This window comes from Thrips palmi, unplaced genomic scaffold (assembly GCF_012932325.1).
Source record: "Thrips palmi isolate BJ-2018 unplaced genomic scaffold, TpBJ-2018v1 HiC_scaffold_6, whole genome shotgun sequence".
Classification (NCBI taxonomy): domain Eukaryota; kingdom Metazoa; phylum Arthropoda; class Insecta; order Thysanoptera; family Thripidae; genus Thrips; species Thrips palmi.
The window spans coordinates 1,990,629-2,010,319 of record NW_023144633.1 but is presented as its reverse complement, the minus strand read 5'-3'; the positions used below and the strand labels follow the sequence as shown (position 1 = coordinate 2,010,319).

The 19,691-nt window shown below is 64.8% G+C and overlaps 1 protein-coding gene across 2 annotated transcripts in view; it reads right to left on the bottom strand.

The window, feature by feature from the left end:
* The window catches only part of LOC117651632 (cytokine receptor), a 43,060-nt gene that overhangs the window by 10,061 nt on the left and 13,308 nt on the right, over positions 1-19,691 (bottom strand). Inside the window, exon 1 of one of the 2 annotated variants that reach the window (XM_034395814.1) lies at positions 16,750-17,004. The exons of the other annotated variant lie outside the window; for it this stretch is intronic. The gene's annotated coding sequence lies outside the window, so the exon portion shown is untranslated. Of the gene's footprint in view, positions 1-16,749; positions 17,005-19,691 lie in introns of those variants that run through there. 2 annotated transcript variants of the gene reach the window in all.

Genomic DNA, 19,691 nt, shown 5'->3' with positions numbered 1-19,691 from the left:
GCTTCGGCGGGCTGCAGCACCTTTGGTTTCCCCCGAGGCTTTGGCGAGGCAGCGACCGAGGCAGCGACCGTGCGCCACGCCACACACCCCAGACGGGCCGCGCATCCACCACCAGCGACACACACACACACACACTCGCAGGCACGCAAAAAAATGCATCGAAGCCAACGTAAACAGAAAAATCGATAGAGTGGAGCGTACTTCGCGCACTGCCAACTTCCAGTGCGCAGAGCAGCGCGTGGGGAGGAAAGTCCAGTGGAGAAAGCAATGAGCGTGTCCGTCTCTACCCCACGCGCAGGGGCTGTCATGGGGCGGGTACCTAGCGCGCGGAGTATAGCCGAGCCGTGCTGTTGCAAGTGCAGGCCCTGCCGCCCCGCCCTGCAGTGACTGACGGCGAGGCGAGTCGAGTCCGCGCGCAGAAAAGGTACAACACGCGTGTGCCCGACGCCTGCCGGCCTGACGCTGACACGCACGCGCGCTAAGCTCAACCCGGAGCCCCGTCCGTCGTTTCCAGCGACAGGCTCGCTCCGAACAGTGCCACCGTCGCGCCGTCTCTCTCGCACCCGTGGGGCGCGCCGTCGGGGTGCGAGAGAGACGGGGCGAGACGAGCGCAGCGCGGAACCAGCCCCCTGCAGAGTGAGTCGGAGTCGGCAAGCGCCATTCGCCGCTGTTCCACCACACTGTTCCACGCTGTTCGCGGGAGCGGGGCCGCGCTGTGTGAAAGTGCAGGCTGCAGCGGCAACGGTGCAGAGAGTGCACAGAGTGCAGGCGGGATTGGGAACACGGTCGACATCCGTCTGCCCCGGCCGGCCAGCCCCGGCCAGCCTCGGCCGTCCGATCAAAGCGGGGCCAAAGGACGCAGCCAACCTGCAAAGCATCGCAGCGCACTGCAAAGCCCCGGCAAAGCCTCTGCACTCTGCAGGCCGCGCACCGACGAGCCGGCCGGCCGACAGCAACGCAGCAGTGATGCAGCGCCGGCCAGCCTAAAACGCGCGGCAAAGAAACGACCCCCCCCCCCACGTCAGTGTCAGTCAGCACGGAGCCGCGGCAGCGCGGCCGGCAGGCTCGGCCGCGGCCAGAACGGCCCCGTCCCATCCATCACCGGCGGCGGGGCGATGCGGGGCGGCGCGGGGCAGCGCGGGGCAGCGTCGCGACAGCGGGACAGAAAACAAGTGCCGGCCGGCCTGACCGAGCGAGCGGGGCAAGCAGGCCGACTGCAGGGACTGGCAGAGCCTGGCAGGGACTGCAGCAAGGGCAGCTCGTCCCGTCCTCCGGCCAGGACGCCAAGACGTCAGGACGGCCTGTCAGAGGGCCCTGGCCGCGCTGCCCGCCAAGCCATTCATTAGCAGTGTGCCCGAGGAACGCGCCGCGGTGGCGCTTGCGGTGTGGAAGCCCTACAACTAAGTCCCCCAGTTCCAGGAGTCTATGTTGCGGTGCTGGCGGCAGCATTGGGCGACCGGCCGGCCGCCACGGGTTCAAAGAGCTCGCGGTCTCCCGATCGACCTCCACGGCGGCCGCCCCAAGCCAGGGGGCCCTCAGGGCCGCAAGGGCCTCCAGGTCGGCGACGTCGCGGTCAGACCGCCGCGACCGCCGCGACCGCGGCGCCGCCGATACACGGAAAGGCAGGCTGATGCAAAATGCAGCGGTAGACGTTCGCGGAGCGCGCGGCAGGCAGGTCGGCCGGCCGGGCGAGAGGTCGCCGTCGTGGCGCCAGGCCAGGCCAGGCCAGGCCGCGCCGGCCGATAGTTAACCCTTGGACGAGGTGCGCGCCGCCCCACCACGCCCCACCCCGCCCTTCTGCCTTTCGAAGCGCCATCTGACGCACTCCCACGACCTCCTGGCGGCTTACAGTACACCTCACACCTCCACACAACAAACTGCGACTACACCACAAAACGGGACGCGCTGAAAGAAACGCAGGGCGAACACTCCCGTCGCCGGCGTCCCGTCCGCGTCCTGAGGGCAGCGGAATCAATTATTCTGACGGCCCAGTGCACCGCGTCGACGCCGCGCCGCGCCCTCCCCGACCACTACACCGTCCAGGACGGCGTCACGGCGTCCCGCGCGGGGAGGGGGACGCGCGTCACGCAAGGGCGAGAGGAGGGGTGGGGGTAAGTCCGTGGGCAGTGTGGGGCGGTGGAAGGAGTGCGGGGGCGACATGGGGGCGCCTAGCCCCCGCGGAAGGTAATGGTTGCCGCGCGGGGTGGGGGGGAGGCGGACCATAACTACCCCTACGCCTTTACCCGCTCCAAGCTCGCAGCCTCGCAGCCTCGGGGGCTCGGTCGGGGGTCGCCGTGGCGCCGGCGGCGTGCTGGCACACTGTAGCAGCCTCGCCCGGCCTGGTGTTCGCGTAGCCAGCGGCAGCCAGCGGCAGCGCCTGGGGGTAAGTTGAAGGCCAGAGATCGGCCAGAGCGCCCTCCCAGCCCGCGGCGCTGGAGGCCGTGCCGGAGGCCGCGCCGGAGGTGGCGCTGGAGGCTGTAATCACGTGGCGCCGCGAGGCACAACCCCCTGGAGAAAAGATGGGAAATATTTTCTGTAAGCGCCTCCCCAAAGCAGGCGCCGCTCGCCCGCTCCCCCCCCCCCTAACGAGAGAAAAGCCAGCCACTGGCGGAGGGCGAGCCAGGCCAGCCAGCCGCCGACCCACACAAATATTCATTGATTTTCTTTCCCTGAATTGGACAGCGACACAGGGCGGACCGGGAGCGGGCCGAGGGCCGGCCGTGCCGAGGAAGTCTGGAGCGTCTGGAGAGGCGCCGGACCCACCCGTCCGTGCGCATCATCAGATGGGACAGATAAGGAGAGGCCTAGCAGGCCGTCTCGGAGACCCGTCTCGGAGACCCTCTCCGAGGCCATGTTCGACGGCAGTCGTTAGCAGAGGCCGACGTCCTCAACATCTCTGAGGGGAGAAGACTGCTCCCACAGAAAAAAATTTATCTCGAATTACGTAAACATCTACTACTACCAGCTACCAAACCATTCGTTTCCTTCACTGCATGTCTTTCTCGGAATGGAAAGCAGTTCCCAGCGACGGGAAAATTGTAAATCCAGCAGGTGGCGGAATATAGTTCCAAGGCGAGCAGCGCGAGGGAAGAAAATTGGCGGCTCACCGCCGCGCGCTGATGGCGCACTGTTAGCTCGGCTGTTAGTGACAGTTTCCCGACCGAACCCCGAACCACAACCCCTTCGTTTGGGAAACACGAGCGCCCTGGCGACGCGGGGCGCGGAGCGCGCAAAGCAGAGTAGATTGCGCGCTGCCTGGGCCTTGGCCTGGCCTGGCCGCCCCGTCGGGGGGCTCCAGTGGCACAGGGCCAGCGGGGCCAAGAGGGAGCGGAGCGGAGGGGGTGGACTGGCGCCCCCGGCATGCCTCTGGCGCCCGGACTCTAACCTCGGGCGCCGCCTCGCCGCCTGGACACGGCACAGGCAGTGCCACGGCCCGGCCAGCTCGAGGGTGCCGTCCGTCGTCGTCCAGCTGGGCGAGCTCTACGCCCGCCCCGCCCCGCCCCGCCAACTCCCACCGGCCGCGCCGCGCGCCACCTCTCGCCCGCCAACAAGCACCACTCCATTCATTACCCGTCTTCAAACTTGGACGGCCCCGGCAGGCCCGGCAGGCCGAGCGCCGCGAAACGCCGTCGCCTCGCGCCCGCCGCCCTCAAGAGGGCCGTCGCCTTGCCCGGGCAGCGGCGCGTGTCGCCGCGTGGGCGACAAACAGTCCCGAATGATAAATGATGACGTCAAAAAGCACATCGGCCGCCAGCCCCGCCAGCCCCGCCGGGGCGGCGTCGTTAACGCCGAGTGCACACCAGCCAGTCGTTTTTATTCGGCAGGCTTTGCCTCAAACTTCCAGTACAACAATAAACCGCGAGGCCCCGCCAGCCGAGCCCTAGTTCCCAAAGCGCTGGGGGCCCAATGGGGTTGGAAACGGGACTTGCAAATCGAGAAGGCACAGAGCGTGCGCTGTGCGCGCGGTCCCCGGGGCAGTGGATCGTCTTCCGAAACCCAAACCGGGCCAGGCCTAGGCCCAGCGGCACCGCAGCACCACGGCCTTCCAGGGCTAGGTGCGCCAAGGCCGCCAAGGCCGCGGTGCCACGCCGATGGAACAACGACGGAACGGGGCTCTAGGCGTATCACGTGACGACTGCCAGTGTCTCGTGTCGTGATTTAGGGCCGCCCCCTCGGCCATAAACCTGCCCGGGCTGCACAAAACGCCCCGCCCCGCCCCGCGCGTACAATGCGAACCTTGCGAGCCCCAAACAATCTGCGAAGCACTGCATAGTCGGCCGCCGCGTTGGGTAGCTGCCCTTGCAGCGCTGCTGCCAGACTCAGCGCTGGAGCACTGCTAGAGCGGCGCTGGAGAAGTGCCGGGGAGCGCTGGAGCCGCTGGAGCAGTACAAAACAGCACAGAGGTGAGCCGAGCGAGTGGGAAAACGCCGCCAAACATTGAGCTCCAGCTCGTTTCGCTCGCTCCAGTTCGACAAGTTCGCCCTCCCGCCCTCCCGTCCGTCCATCCGCCCCGTCCGCTCGGCGCGCTCGGCCGATACTTGCCAACGCGAACAACATTTCATTATTACGCACCACGGCCACAGCGTCCCGGCCGTCCCGGCGACTCGATCGAAAGTGGAAGGGGGAGGGGGGGGGGATTCGACACCGCGGCCAACTTCATCAGAAAGGAGGCGGGGGTGTCGACGGGCAGCCAGCCCTCCGGCCCTGCGCCCTACAACACGGCAGCGCGGCGGGGCCATGACTGATGACGAGCGCCTGCATATTATCATACTCCCCGAATCCATGAATCCATCATTCCGGGCCATTCCCCTTTTCAAAGCCGCACTCCCCACTACACCGGAAAGGGCGGGCCGCCGCGGCGGTGCAGGCCGATGCGTGGCGACGACAGCCCCTCCGCCTTCGCGGCACCGCGGCCTGGCCCGATGCGTTCAATCGGCCAGCCCAACATTTCGGCCTGTTCATCCGCCCGCCAAACAACGCGGCGGCCACGAGACACCCCGCGCTGACGACAGCGGCCAGCATGGCCTGGGGCACCTCGGGGCACGAACATGATAGGGCCCAGGTGGCGGTGCCCGCGCTCAGGGGGAGGCGGTCAGAGTCCCGGACGCGTTTTGAGCTCCAGAGTCGCTAAATGGGACTCGAACCGAACGTGTGACCCCACCAATGGGTTGCTCTCCGAACGACGAGTCCATTGGTGGGGTCACACGTTCGGTTCGAGTCCTGTTTAGCGAATCTGGGGCGCGTCTAAAGTCTCAGCCGCCGGCGCCGGTCTCCTGGCCCACTGTGCAGCAGGCGGCCAGGTTACCAGAGGCGAACGCACCGCTGCACTGGCCAACTCCGGGTCCCGCCGTCGTGCTTGACCGACCGGACGACGCCGGGGCAGTGCGGGGGCAGCGAAGCACCGGAGCGGTGTGGGGTCACAGCAACAGCGGCCACGACGGCCACGACGGCCACTCGCACCGCAGCAAGCTCCCTTTGATCGAAGCAGAGTGAAAAGGAGCTTGACGAGGGAATCGTCCGGCGGAGAGAGAGGGGGAGGAGGGCTGGGGGTGGCCGACGAGGACGACGACAAGAAGACTCTCGCCGAGCTTGACGCGGAGGGCAGCGAGGGGCGGGGCGGGGCGGGGCGAGGCGGGGCGAGGCACAATAGACACGAGGGTAATTTACGATGGTGTCCACTTCCGGAGGGTGGGGCCGCGCCGCCAAGGCCGAGGAAACTTATCACTCACGCCGACACACTTACAGACAGATTGCATCCAAACATGACATTTCAAAAAAAAAAAAAAATTATGTATAAATAAATACGTAAATCAGTTTTAAATAATTCTTTTTGGCAGAGTAGTGCTAGTAAATATAATTGGGACGCAGAAAGAATGGGGTGTAGCGGGAATCGAGGTTCTCTTCCAAACAAACACAGGTAGTAAGGGGACAACCCTACGGCCGCTCCGGGCTGTCCTCCTCTGTCCTGGATGTCACGTCCATCCCATCAGCCTCCTGACGGGCCCCGTGCGGTCCGCGCAGCCTGTAGCCTGTCTCTGTCTCGCACACACGTTGCATTGCATCACTTGCAAGTCCAGTGGGCCGCCGTGCCGCAGGCCGCAGGGGCGCGGGGCAGAGGACGTCGCCCAGCCTGCGTTGCCGCGTCGAGGGCACTGCCGGTGCACTGCCGGCGCGGGGACTGCGTCACAGCCAAGTTCAAAGTAGACCAGGTAGGGCTCAAAGCTGGTGGAAACCCATACGTGCGCGCACACACACACACTCCCTCCCTCGCCTCGTGGGCGTCGATACAGATGCATCCAGCTGGAAAACGACCCTCGGAGCATCCAAAAACACACAGCGAGGCGCAGGCGCGCAGGCAGTGTGGTGCGGAGTGGTCGGAGGGGCTCCAGATAAGACAGAGAATTCTTCATGTGTACCCACACGCACACACACTCCAGCGTTACTGTACATGCCGAGTACAGTATCATAAAAAGTGCCCACCCGGAAGCTGCAAAAACACTGCCGCGAGTGGATGTGTGTGTGCGCGCACACTGCGCGTGTTTAGAAAGCAGAAGGCCGGGGAGTGCGGACTAGTCGTCTCTGATGAGATGGAATGTGTCTTTGTCTTCGCATGGGGCAAACAGCAGAACTTGGCTACGGTTGGGACCGACGCTATCAGATGGTCGGCGGATCCAGAGAGACACTCCAGCGAGTCCCGCTACACTAGAAACAGCACACTCACGCCACAACCCCGGCCGGGCCCGACCGTGTGTATACTCTGACCAGAAAACGAAGAGCCCTGGGTTCTCGCGGTCGAGGGCTACCTGCAATGCTAACCAAGGCGGCACATGCCATAAACCGCGAGGACTCAGGGCTCTTCGTTTTCTGGTCAGAGTATAGTGTCACTGGACCAAAAGCGAATCTGGGACGAGAACCCTGGGCGGCTCAATACACTCACGCTCACGCATGTCACGCACGCACTCGGGTGCGCCGCCCGGCCCGCCCCGGCCCCGGCACGCCACACTGCAAATGCGATTATGTCGCTACAAAGAGCCCCTGGCTGATGATGTAGCGTCCTCAAAGACCGCCGGTCCGGCTGGCCAGTCAGCTGGCCGTGTGTGAGTGAGTGTGTGTGGGCCCGTCGGGCCCGTCGCACACTCACTGCAAATCGGGTAACCCACGTGCTTCCAGCAGGGCCAGCTACGCCGTGCTGCCACAGTTTCATCCTCAAACGCCCACACCGCTAAAAGCGCCGAGGTTCAGGTCGGTGAGTGGCTCTGCCCACCGTTGCCATTTCTTACGGCCCCATTTGTTAGAATTCCCCCCTTTTTGCAGTGTAAGATCGCAGCGCGCTCGCCGATGTACGCACTTGTTGACGCTGCGCTGGCGGTGCTGGCGGGGAGCGCCATTAAATGCCGCTTTATTCCGATTCCCTTTCCCCTTTTTGCCCATTCTCCGCTTGACACGCGGAACGTGCACATATCTCTGATGCACCGACGGCGCGGCGGCGCGGCCGGCGTATACGGCTTCCACATCAAGCTGGCCGCCAGCTCGGTCTGCCCGGCCGGCCGGCCGCATGCACGGCTCGGCCGCCACAGCGCGCAGCACAGCCCTCGCCTGCACACTGTCAGGGCTGGCTGGCTGCTCGGCCGGGGCGGCCAGCCGGCCGGCCGGTCCCTTCTGAGAAGCCGTAAAGGCGGGTCAGGCCGAGCTGGCAGGCGGGCCTGGCCGCGCGGCTACGCCAGGCTACGCCGTGCACGGAGTAGCGCCCCCACCAGCCGCACGAGCAGCGGCAGCAGGAGAGAGAGGAGGGGGGCAAGGGGCATGCCCCTCTCTCTTTCTCTCTCTCTCTTAGCGGGCCGCGGACGAGCCGAGCCAGACACGAGTTTCGCAGAGTGCAGCCGCGCCGTGGTCAACACGCCGAGTCGAGCCGGGGCGGGCACCCCGCGCAGCGCCGCGCCAGCCGCACACGCCCCGCCGAGATCTCAAGTGACGACGTGGACGTTGTGGCGGCCAGGACGGCGACGACGGCGGCCAGGACATCCGCGCCGCGCCGGCCGCGAGGAGCGCTCCGCACAGTGGGCCAGAGGCCGGTGGAGGCGGCCAAAACTCTAGACGCGTTTTGAGCGCTAGAGTCGATAAATGGGACTCGAACCGAACGTGTGGCCCCACCAATGGATTCCTCGTTCGGAGAGCAATCCATTGGTGGGGTCACACGTTCGGTTCGAGGCCTGTTTAGCGACTCTGGCCGGGCTCGCCGTCGTCGCTGAGATACGGCGGGGCGGCCGCGGGGCGCAGTCCAGTCCAGCGAGTGGGCCCGCGTCGGCGGCACGGCGGCACACCCCACGGCCACGGCCAGACAAGGGGCCGAGTCGAGCCGCGCCGACGGCGCCGACCATCGCGGACATCTCATCTCCCAGTCTCTCTCATCGCCGGCCAAACCACCGACCTGATTCACTACACACACGCTGGGGCCCGCGCGGCGCGCGAGGCTCGGGCATCCATCCACCAACTCACCTGCCAAAAGACAACAAGGGAAATTAATTAAAGAGTCTAAACGAAAAACAACACAGGCCAAACTGGGGCGGTGCGCAGTATAAGTAAGTATATACAGAGAAATCCCCGCCCCGACGCTCGCCCCTGGGAGTTTGTTTCATCGCTCTGTCTCTGTCGCACTCGTGGGGCTCTCCGTAAGGGTGCGAGAGAGACAGACCATTCGCTCGGCTGCTCGTCGACGAATCAAACGACGGCGAGCCGCGGAGAGGAGAGAGGTGCCTGGCGTCGCGGCGCCGCGATGAGTAAGAGCAGTGCCGGGGGAGGAGGGGGGGGGCAGCAAACATGCTCGGCGTTCGCGGCGCGCGCTCACACACACACACACACACACACACGAGTGGCGTGAAGCAGAGACACACTCGTTCTGTGAACACACACACACACACAGGGGCACTGGCGGCGTGCAGTGGTGCCTCTCGGTTCGTTCTCCTCGCGGTTCAGCTTTAGCTGCCTCAGTTCCCCCTCCACTCCCCCGCCGCGGGGCCGGGGGGCCCCGGGCCGCCGTGCCGCCGATCCACAAGGCCGTCTCCTCAAGTTTGGCGTCATGGCACGCCACACGGACCCATGGCCGGCCGACCCGGGGGAGGGGGGAGTTCGAGTGGGAGGTGCGAATCGGCACGGAGGGCCCAAAGGCAGGGCGCGGCGCGGCAGGCACGGCGCGTGCGGGCTCGCCGAGCGCCGAGCAGCACGAGAAGACGGTCACCTCACCTGTGTGCACACCGTGAACGCCAACCCGGACCGCAACCGCCACACCGTACATGTTCCACCTTTCCACCTCGGCGCGGCACGGCTCGGCAGCACCTCGGCCGAGTCGGGGCGGCGGCAGCGACTGCGCTCCGCGGAAATTTGCGTAAAGGCGATTCCGCGGAAGCGGCGCGGCAAGCGGGCGGCCCAGCTTACGGCCTCACCGCCAGCGGCGAGCGGAGGCTGCGCGCCGCGTGGCCGCGTGCACCGAGACACGAGGCGTGGGTTCGACTCCACCACGCGCCGCGCCCTCGCCCCGCTCCAGCGCCCATCACACTCATTTGGCACGACGAACGCGAAGCGCGCGTGGCTCGGGTGACTGCCGCCATCGTGCCCCTTTGGCGCCAAATTGAACTCTGAAGCTTTTAATTGGCGAGGTTGTCACAGGAGAGCGGCCGTGAGCGCCAACCTCCCCCTCCCCTCCGCACACCGCGGGGCTGCGGGGCCCGGCGACCGCCTCGGCACCGCCGCACCGCCAATTACGAGTATAAACCTTTGACGACTCGCGCTGCTCGCGCCGCTCTCGCCTCTCGCGGTGGGTTAGCCAGCCCGGCCAGATAGAGGCCCAGATTGACGCGACTCGGCCGGCTCAGCCGCAGTCTGCCCTTTCAAAGGCGCTGGCTTGACGGGCAAGGGCCGCCGGGCCCTCGGCCGGGCCGCCACGGCGAGTTCAAAACGCCGGCCTGGCCTTCGGAGAACAATGAATCGGGATCCAGGACGATCCCGCCGCCGGCCGCCGCACGCTAAAGTCGAGCCGCGCCGCCGCGATCCAGGGCCTCTTGGCGGAGCCTGGGATCGTTGCGTCGCCCCGTCTCCGTCGCACTCACGGCGCGTCCCGCTGCGTCCCGCGGGGGTGCGAGAGAGACAGGCGATGCTTACGGCACAGCGCAGACCGCCGCAGTGTGGTCGACTCGGGCAGGGCTTAAGACCGCGTTAACATATCGGCCTGGCGGGGCCTGCCCGCCACAAGGCAAGTTTAAAGTGCCGGGGCAGTAAACTGCACTTTTACGGTCCCGGTGAACTTTAAGTCCCGGCCGTCCCGCCAGGCCCGTCCGCGGCGCGCAGGCCGGCCAGGCCGTGGCCAGGCCGACGAAGGCCCTCTCGGACGACAGGTGGTCGCGGCACAGGAGGGGCCCGGCACGACCGGGGCTCTTACCTCTCTTAGCCCGCTCGCAATTATGACCGCCGTCTTACACAACAAAGAGAAGAGCTTGGAGCACGTAACGAAAAACTAGCTGCGCCAAGCCGCCGCCCGGCCTAACCCAACCCTCTCGCGTTTCTCCCGGTGGCGGGTATCGAACCCGCCCCGCCCCCAACCGAGGCGGCCGCCATGCCGTCACCGCCACGTCACTGTTCAAACGCAAACGCGTGCAGAGCGGAGCGTGGCGTCACGCTGCATGGCGCCGTAAAACGCGACAGGGGGAGGGGAGCACCAAGCACCACCGCCTCGACCAGCCTCGACCGCACGCAGCGGCTGGCCCCGCTCGCCGCGCGTTGTCGTCGCTCTGTCTCTCTCGCACTCACGGGGCGTCCCGTGCAGGTGCGACAGAGAGAGAGCGACAAAAACGACTCTCAGTCTGCTGGCCCGGCTTGGCCCGGCTAGAGACCTAGAGACTGACGGAGAAGCGCGGGCGCCGATAAGCGCACCAACAGTTTCTCATACTCCCCGCGCGCGGCCGGAGAGCTGTCTCATAATCCAGACAAAATGGCGGCGCACGCACTTAACGGCTGGAGAAGGTTTTTCGGCCACAGCTTCCAAACCGTTGTAGATAGACGGGTATAGTAAGCGAGCCGATTGTAGGTCTCTGTACAAGCTACAATCGGCTCGCTTACTGTACCACTCTAACTTGAACGGTTTTCGAGCTGTGGCCGAAAAACTGTTCGGTCTGTCTGCTGCGCTCCGCCTGGCCCCACCTTACCGCACCGCTCTCCGCTCCGCTCCCTGTCCCCTCCCCGCTCCCCTCTGGGCCGGCCCAGACAAAATGGCCGCCAGCGCGCGACGGCGCCCGCGCTTCTCCGTCAGTCTCTAGGTCTCTAGGCCCGGCTGGCTGCGGTCGCCGCGACCGCCAATCACAGGGCTCCATTTCGAGATTGGTAGCGCAGCGCTGGCGGGGCGCGGCCGCTGTGATCCATCTGCATCCGAATCCGAACCGAAACACGGCGGGCCGTGGTGGGTCGCGGGGCCGGCCGCGGTCTCTCTCTCTCTCTCTCTCTCTCTCTCGCACCCCCACGGCGCCCCACGGGAGAGAGAGACAGAAAGCCAAGCGACGTCCCGCCCGGAAACATTGCCAAAGCAACGACAGCAGCTGCCCGTGCACACACCGGTTACCGTGCTGCGTCGCGCCGTCTCTCTCTCTCCCCTCGCGCCCCTCCGCGTCCCCGAGGGCGAGCGAGAGAGACACAGCGACGGGCGGTAATTAGAATGAAAGGCTTCCCGTATCGCACGGCGCGACGGCCAGCGACAGCGCGCCATGAAAGGCGACCCGCGCCAATCCAACCATAACTAACAGCGCCCCATCAAATGTTGTTGCAAGCTTAAAAACTTGATTCCCCGCCGTTTGTACTACGAGATAAGGGAAAGTTTCTTTTGCACTTCCTCTGGCTGGACGGATCGCTGGTTTTTGCGCCCTCCGGTTGGTCGGTGTATACACTGTATACGTCGACGGAAAAACGAGCAGCACGAACGAAATCCAAACATTCCTCTCAGCGTGTGTGAGAGACAGACAGAGTAAGTGAATGTGTCAGATCAAGGGGGGAGGGGGATGGTGTTTTCTCGTTCAGTCCCCGCGGCGCCGATACGAGAACCTGCCAAAATGTGAGTGAAGAAGTACAGTACACTGAAGGTGCTGTGCCCGCGCGGCGCCGCTGTCTCTCTCGCACTCACGGGGCGCTCCGAAGGGGTGCGAGAGAGACAGAGGCCCGGCGATCAATGGAGCGTGCACGCGAGCCCGCTGCAAGTGCACGGCGTGCACGGCCCATGCGTGCCCGGTCGGAAGGGGGCGGGGAAGGGCCGACGCACGCACGCGCACACACACACACACACACACACACACACACACACACACACCGCGAGCCGCGACTTTTCGAACTGTTTGCAAAACGCGCCACCGGCCGTTGCCATGGCGACGACGGCGTGCGTGGCGGTGCAGCAGTGGCGCGCTGGCAGTTGCAAAGCTGTTCCAGGCGGAGAGCAAAAGGGCGACGAGAACGGGAGAGAGGGGGGGGGGGGCGCAACGCCCCGCGAAGGGCCCCGGCGACGCTCCGGCGACGCTGCGCCGAGGGCCGCGACACACACGGTCGCCTCGCCTCCTGAGGCAACGGCCGTGGGCAGTGGCGGCGGCGGCAGTGGCCGTCCCGACGGGCGACGGACAGGATTGGGATCGGATTGCAGGCCTCCCTCCCTCCCTCTCACCGCGTCCCTTTCCAGTCGTCGTTTTTCCCCCGTTTATCTCTCTCTCTCTCTCTCTCTCTCTCTCTCTCTCTCTCTCTCTCTCTCTCTCTCTCTCTCACACACACACACACACGCGCGCGGTCGCCAAGATTTATGCGTTCGCTGGGTCGTACGTCGCGGCCGCCTCTTCGCGGCGGAGTGCTGGCGTGCCTTGGCCGGCCTGCCAGTGGCCCTGCCAGTGGCCCTGCCGTGCTGAATGCAAGTCGCCGCGCCGCGCCCGGTCACTCACCCGGTAAGTATAAGGCCAGCAGACTCGCCAGCAACAACAACAACAAGCAAAAAATTGCTGCCAACAACAACATTAACATAACAACAAGACTGCACTACTTGTTGGCGGGCCAGTGGAACGTGCGCCGCGCTGCGCCGCGCTGGGCTGGGCCAGCTCCGCCGCCAGGAGCAAGCGTCCGCACAATCGGCCACTCGAAGCGAGGCTAGCGGACGCCCGCGGACGCGAACGGATCGATCATTGAAGACCACTTGAGGAAGCCACCGCGACCCGCCCTCGCGTCTCGGCTTGCCCGCCTTGCCGCGACCGCCTTGCCGCGCACGTCAGTCGCACCGACTCGTACCCGAAACGCGGAGCCCCGCGGTTCAGAGCTTGGCGGAAACCGCCGTCCGGAGTACTACCCCCTGTGAGAACCCGTAAGGACGTGTCCATTCAGTGACGAACCAAGAAAACGGGCGATAGCCGCGCGTGACGAATTGCGGCACGTGCGCTCGGCGGCAAGTTGGCTGTGTTGTCCACGAAGTCCGTGCCGTTGGCGCAGTCGCGGAGCCCCGACGGCGGCGGCGCGTTCGGTCAGCGCGTCGGTGTGCCACAGCCCGCTCCGCCTGCTTATCGCTTGCGGCTTGCGCGGCTCGGCCGGGCCACAGTGGGCCAGAAGACCGGTGGAGGCGGCCAAAACTCTGGACGCGTTTTGAGCTGCAGACTCGCTAAATAGGACTCGAACCGAACGTGTGACCCCACCGATGGATTCCTCGTTCGGAGAGCAATCCATTGGTGGGGTCACGTTCGGTTCGAGACCCATTTAGCGACTCTGGAGCTCAAAACGCGTCTATAGTTTTGGCCGCCTCCACCGGTCTTCTGGCCCACTGTGCGGGCTTGGCTTGCCAGTCGAGTCGGCCTGCAGGCCCCGCAGGCCGCCCGCCGCGCTGACGTCACGGCAGAGCCGAAACGTGCACACGGCTGCGCTGCGCGCGTTGCACGGCGACCGGACGGCCGCGGAAAGCGGAAAAGCGCTTCCACGCCGCGAGCGCGAGCCCTGATAGGGCGGGGAGAATCGGCCAAAAACGAGCAGCACCAATCACAGCGGGCCATGCCAGGCCATGCCGGGCCATGCGGGCGATGGCCAATAACAAGCGGACGTCGACTTTTTGTGCTGCGTTTATTCGAACTGCTGTCGGTGCCTCGCCCAAAGCGCGGCCCCGACAAATCGGACGATTCAGCGCTGACGCGGACGCGTTCGCGGTCCACGCGGACGTCGCCGGCGTCCAAGGGCCGCCGCACAGTGGGCCAGAAGACCGGTGGAGGCGGACAAAACTCTAGACGCGTTTCGAGCTCCAGAGTCACTAAATGAGACTCGAATCGAACGTGTGACCTGGAGCTCGAAACGCGTCTAGAGTTTTGTCCGCCTCCACCGGTCTTATGGCCCACTGTGCGCCGCCTTGACGTTCCGTGGCGCGACCGCCATGCCGGGGATTCGGAGATCCCAGGCCGTTGCCTCGGCGCCATTCACCGGCAGCACCGCCCGCCACCGCCCAGGTCGACTCAAAACAAAACGCGGCGGCAGGGGCTGCTTCTAAGCCGGCCAGCCACCGAGGCCAGGGCGGGGGCGCCCGGCCCGGGGCGTTCCAGTGGGTGTCGACGTGTCGGCGCGGTGCCCGCGGCCCGCCAGTCAGTACAGTACACACACACACACACACACACACGCACGCACACGCCCTGTGTATGCGTCCGAGCCGGCTGCCTCGGCGGGCTCCGCCAGACTCGGCCTGCCTTCAAGCGCCCCTCGAGTCCGTGTGTCCGCGGTCTTATTTTAGACGTCGGACAATACACTCCACGCCGCTCCGCCGTCCTCGGCCGCGAGCACGAATGCGCGAATTTCGACAAAGTCCCGCCGCCTCGCTCGGTCGGTCGGGAAATGCAAACGTCGATTCCATCTCGACGCTCCGTCACTGTCGCACTCGAGGAGCGGTCCCGCTAAGGGTGCGAGAGAGAGCGACCGCCGCGACACGCCCCGCCCGCGAAATTAAATTCCTCGACGGGGATTCGAACCCGGGGCGCGCTGCTTTTACCGCGGGCCATCCCTGCAAATGAAGCAGCGTCGGTAGAAACTCGCGGAGTGGCGTTCGCTGCTTCGCGGGCGGGGCGGGGCGGGCAGCCGGCGTCCATGCAGGAATGCGCGGAGCGCTGGCGCGCTGGCTGCCGGGGGAATTCGATATCCAGACAGCGAGCGTGCAGGGCGGACGGGGCGGACCGGCGCGGCCCTGGGCGTACCCAGCGCACGGGGCGCAACGACGCAGCGACGTATACAGTACCCAGCGAGCGGGGCGTACACTGCGACCAACCGCGTCAACTAACCGAATGTTAACTAGAGTCGCCGGCCGGGCGGTTCGGCTGCCGGGCGCAGCGCGGGCCTAACAGCCCAGACGAGACTTCGGCCGATGAGTGGTTCCTGGAAGCTGGGCCGGCCGGCCCCGCCAGAGCCAGGGCCTCCAGCCGCATAGGTGTGGGGCCGAACGGCGTAGCGCGCGCTCCGACTTTCTCAAACAATCCGGCGGCCCTCTCGGTGGTTCACTTGACGCCAGCATCGCCGACTTGGACAACGGCAGCCTCTACGGCAGCAGGCACCGCTTGAGGCTTATCGTGGGCCGTCTGTTGTTGTCGTGGCGGTACACTCCGCGCCGAAAGCAACGCGCTGCAACGCCCCCCCCGAGCCGCCGGTACACTCCGCGGCAAAAAGCCACCGCCAAGCACACAGGTGCACCCAGGTCCCAGGGGTAGCGACCGCCGAAGTCCTTGGATCCGCGGACTCCGCCCACTTGACGGCCAAGGCGACGGCCTCACGCTTCCTGGCAGGGCGCCGACGTGGGGCCGTCGTTCCGTGAACGCCCCGGCTGCCCCGGCTCCGCGAACTGATTACAGCGGGACCACGCGGTGCCACCGCGGTGCGGACCGTTCGGGCGGCCTTCGCGGCCTTGGCACAAGTGAGGGCGGCCAGGGCACTGCCAGGGCACTGCTAGGGCGGTTCGCGGTTTCAATGGCGCGGCGCGCGCGGCGGAAGGGGCGTGGTGGGATCAACTTCCACTTCCCCGGTAGGGGCTGCTCGCTGGGCCACTGCAAAGCACCCCCGAACGCTCCCTGCCGCCTACACGCGACGCTACGCCCCTGCCCGGCCCGGCCCGCCTCGCCCAGATCCCCATTTAGCTGGAGGGAGAGCCCCCCTCGGCTCCTTCGGTTCCTTCGGCCTGCTGCCCGGGATCGCCGGGTGCTTCTGGGAACGGGACAGAGAGTGCAGTGCAAGTCAGCGTGCCGAGCCGTGCCGAGCCGACCGGGCCACGCGATTCACGGCAGGCCGAGCCGAGCCGAGGCTTCTTCTCGCACCGTCGGAGCCGGGCCTGCCGGGCCGAGCCGTGCAGAGCCAAGCAGAGCCCCCAGCGGGGAGGGGGAGGGGGCACGCCAAGCCAGCGGGCGGCTGGCCGTGCTTGCCGTGCCGCCAGGGCCCTCCAGGCGGGACAGCCAGGGCTGGCGGCCAGCTGCCCATGCCCAGCCAGGCCATCCAAGCATCCCATCGGTGTACAAAAGACGACGTTTTCGACCTGACTCGCCCGTCTCGGGGGGTAGGCCTGCTGGGGCTGCTAGGGCTGGCAGCTCGGCAGGTATAGGGTGACACTGTGACACCTGCGTGCCCCGCTCCGCCCCGCCGCTCAGCACATACGCCTCGCCTACGCCCCACCGCCATTTACCGCGCACTTGTTGACGCCCCCCCCCCCCCGCGCCGAACCAAGTGGCGGATGCCTACCTTAGTGTTCCATCAGGGGGTGGTGTCGCTGAACGCGTAATCCGTAATTTCCGTGGGTGTAGCTGCGGGCCCTCGCTCCTCCGTAAAGGCACTCTCGACACACGGCACTTGACACAAATCACTCACTCGCGGCGCTGAAACCAGCTGCGCGCGCAGTCGCGCACTCGCGCGCGCGCACACACACTCACACACACACACACACCTCGCGGCGCCGCTCTGAGGACGGCTGCGGGTCGCTGCGGCGCGCGGCACGGACAACCTGCCGCCTCCACGACCAGAGTCGAACTGGCTGGCTGCCTTGGCTGGCCGGCCCGGCCGTCGCCCGGCCGGCCGCGCCGCCGCCGTGCCGTGCCCCCGCCATGCCGCCGCCAGGGCTGCTCGGGCTGCTCGGCGCTGCTGGGCTGGCTGGCTGAGGGCTGGCCGCCCGCCAGGGCCCCCACAGCCCCGCCAGCCCCGCCAGCCCGGCACGGCAAAGCCTGGCAAAGCTTCGCCAATGTGTAGCCCGGCGTAGCAGCAAGCGTAGCCAGCGAAGCCCAGCCACGCACGACAATGGAAGCAAAACTTTGCACTTCTTTCCCGCGTCGTGCTTCGGTCGCAAAGTTGCGGAAATCGTGGCAGATAGCAGCGACAAACGAATCCACTTCCAGGGGTGGATTTCCAAGCTTCGATTGAATGAGGAAGTTCCCGCACCCACGCACGAAAACAATCAACTAAATGGAACCTTTAAAAATGGCTACATCCTGTCTCCTATTGAGGCACCTCACGCAGAAGAGTAAGTATGAACCCCAAACGGGATAAAATCCAAACCCAAGAAGGAAGACTCGAAGAAAAGGCCAAAAGCCGTCAAACACTCGAAAGCACTGCTACTACGCCAACTGCACATCATTCTCATCTCCAAGCCAATATTTAGCAGGAAAGGCGGATGAATCCGGAAAAGAGGTTGCTTGGCCCCGCCATCCAATAAAACGGCTTGTTGTTTCGTACGCCGGTGGCGGCCCCCATCTCCTTCACAGCCAAGAAAATGTGCTAGGATGCACGTCTGTGCACTCCGGGCAGCTTTAGCTTTGCTTGCACACACACACACACACACACACACAGGATGCGTGCAGGATGGACGGACGGACGGCCCACCCTCGGGGCCACCTCGCTAAACGCGGTCCGAAGATCATAGACCTGCGTGCGCACACACACAGGCGGCGCACCTTTCCAGCCCAGCTGACCGTAATCACTGTAAACGCAAGCTATTCATTTCGACGGGGCGGGCCCCAAGGATCCAAGCACAGTGGATCCAGCAAAATGGGGAAAAAGTGCCCCCTCCCCCCTCTTCTCTATCGAGGATGGAAGAACTAAACAAAACCCAGGCCGAAATCGACGGCGACTGGGGCTGAGAAAAAATTGGACTGGGAGAAAAATAATGAGCAAGCAACCGGCAGCGCGAACGTCACTCGTTGAAAGTTGGTTTGCATTCATCCCCACTGGGTGCACCACGTCGTGCACCCCAGAATGCAGTCCTCGGGCTGGCGGTGCCTGAGCCCAGGCAGACTGAGCCAGGACGCCGACAATGGAGCACGTTCGTCGACGTTGGTTCGACGCTCGGTCACCAGGGCCAGGATGATGGCAGCCACCGCACTGCAGCACGCAACCATGCACCTCACCAGAAGGCAGCACGGGCCGACGCCTTGCGTGTGTAGTTTGATAGTGTAATGCGCTCATCAGGGGTGGAGTGGGCACGCCAGAGGGTTCTTCACAATGCTGTGCAAGAGAAGCCCGAGCCAAGATTCCCACCGTAAAAACAAATAGGAAGTCCAAAACCGTGAACCTTGAACACCGCCAGGTTTCCTCCACACTTCCGAGGTGCGGCAACAGTCCAGCAGCAGCTGCATGGCGGCTCCCGAAGATGGAGTTTCGGGGTTTCACTTCGTTTCACACATTTAGAACATTGCAGTCACTGCAGCAACTTGCAGCCCTTCGGCAGGCTGCAGGCCGCCACATGCCCAGAGGAGGCGGGGCGGGGCGGCGGCACAGAGTCAAAGAAGGACGAGCACCGCACTTCCGCTCCCGCTCAAACGGACAGGGCCTGTCAATTTTTAGTTTACACTGAGCATCGTTATAATTAGAATTTCCCTTGAAAAAAAAAGCAACTGAAAGGTACACTCTAAGCCTAAACAACAACTAATGTGAAGAAAAGCTCATGACCCATTCCGCCTCGATCGACTTGATCGCGCTGTAAAGTACAATGTTCTTGTCTCCAAAGTCCGACGACGAAGATGGCGTAGCACTGCACTGTACACACTCTCAATCAGCGTGGAAAGTTTCTGTCACCTGCCGGTGACGTGTGCATGTGTGTGTGAAGGTTTGTGTGAGTGTGTGTGTGTGTGTGTGTAAGTGTGTCAGAGTGCGCGCGCAGATCTAGGAATAGAGACAATGTTCTTCCTACCGGTGGTGGCCAGAGACAAAATTACCAAAGCTCAGTGTACTTGCTCTTGACTTCTCTTCCCAAAACTGATTCAGATTCCCGCTGCCCCAAATTCTGCAGTAGAGCTTAGATCTCTATGGAATTGTTTGCGGTGGTACATACGTCAGGCGACGAAAGTCGGCGAATTTTTCAGTGTTTCCTTTTCTAATCGGATTTATTTGTGTAGAGCTGAGTTCTTAGCAATATTCTTAAGACCCTTTCTGGTCCCTTGCGACAGGATTGGGCATGGCGTGATGGGAGGCCCGTTCATGGGTGGAATCAAAGGCCCATTCATTGCAGGGCGGAATGAAATTGGCTGTGATTCAGTTCCGGAGGCCTGGCGGTGGTCCCCGTCCCCTGCAGACTGACTCCTAAGTCGTTCTTGCGGCCCTGTCTCTCTGGCACTCATGAGGCAGGTTGGGAATCGGTCTGGTGGTGCACCAGGCTGCGCAGGCTGCGCCAGCCTGCTGGGGTCACCAAGTGGTCA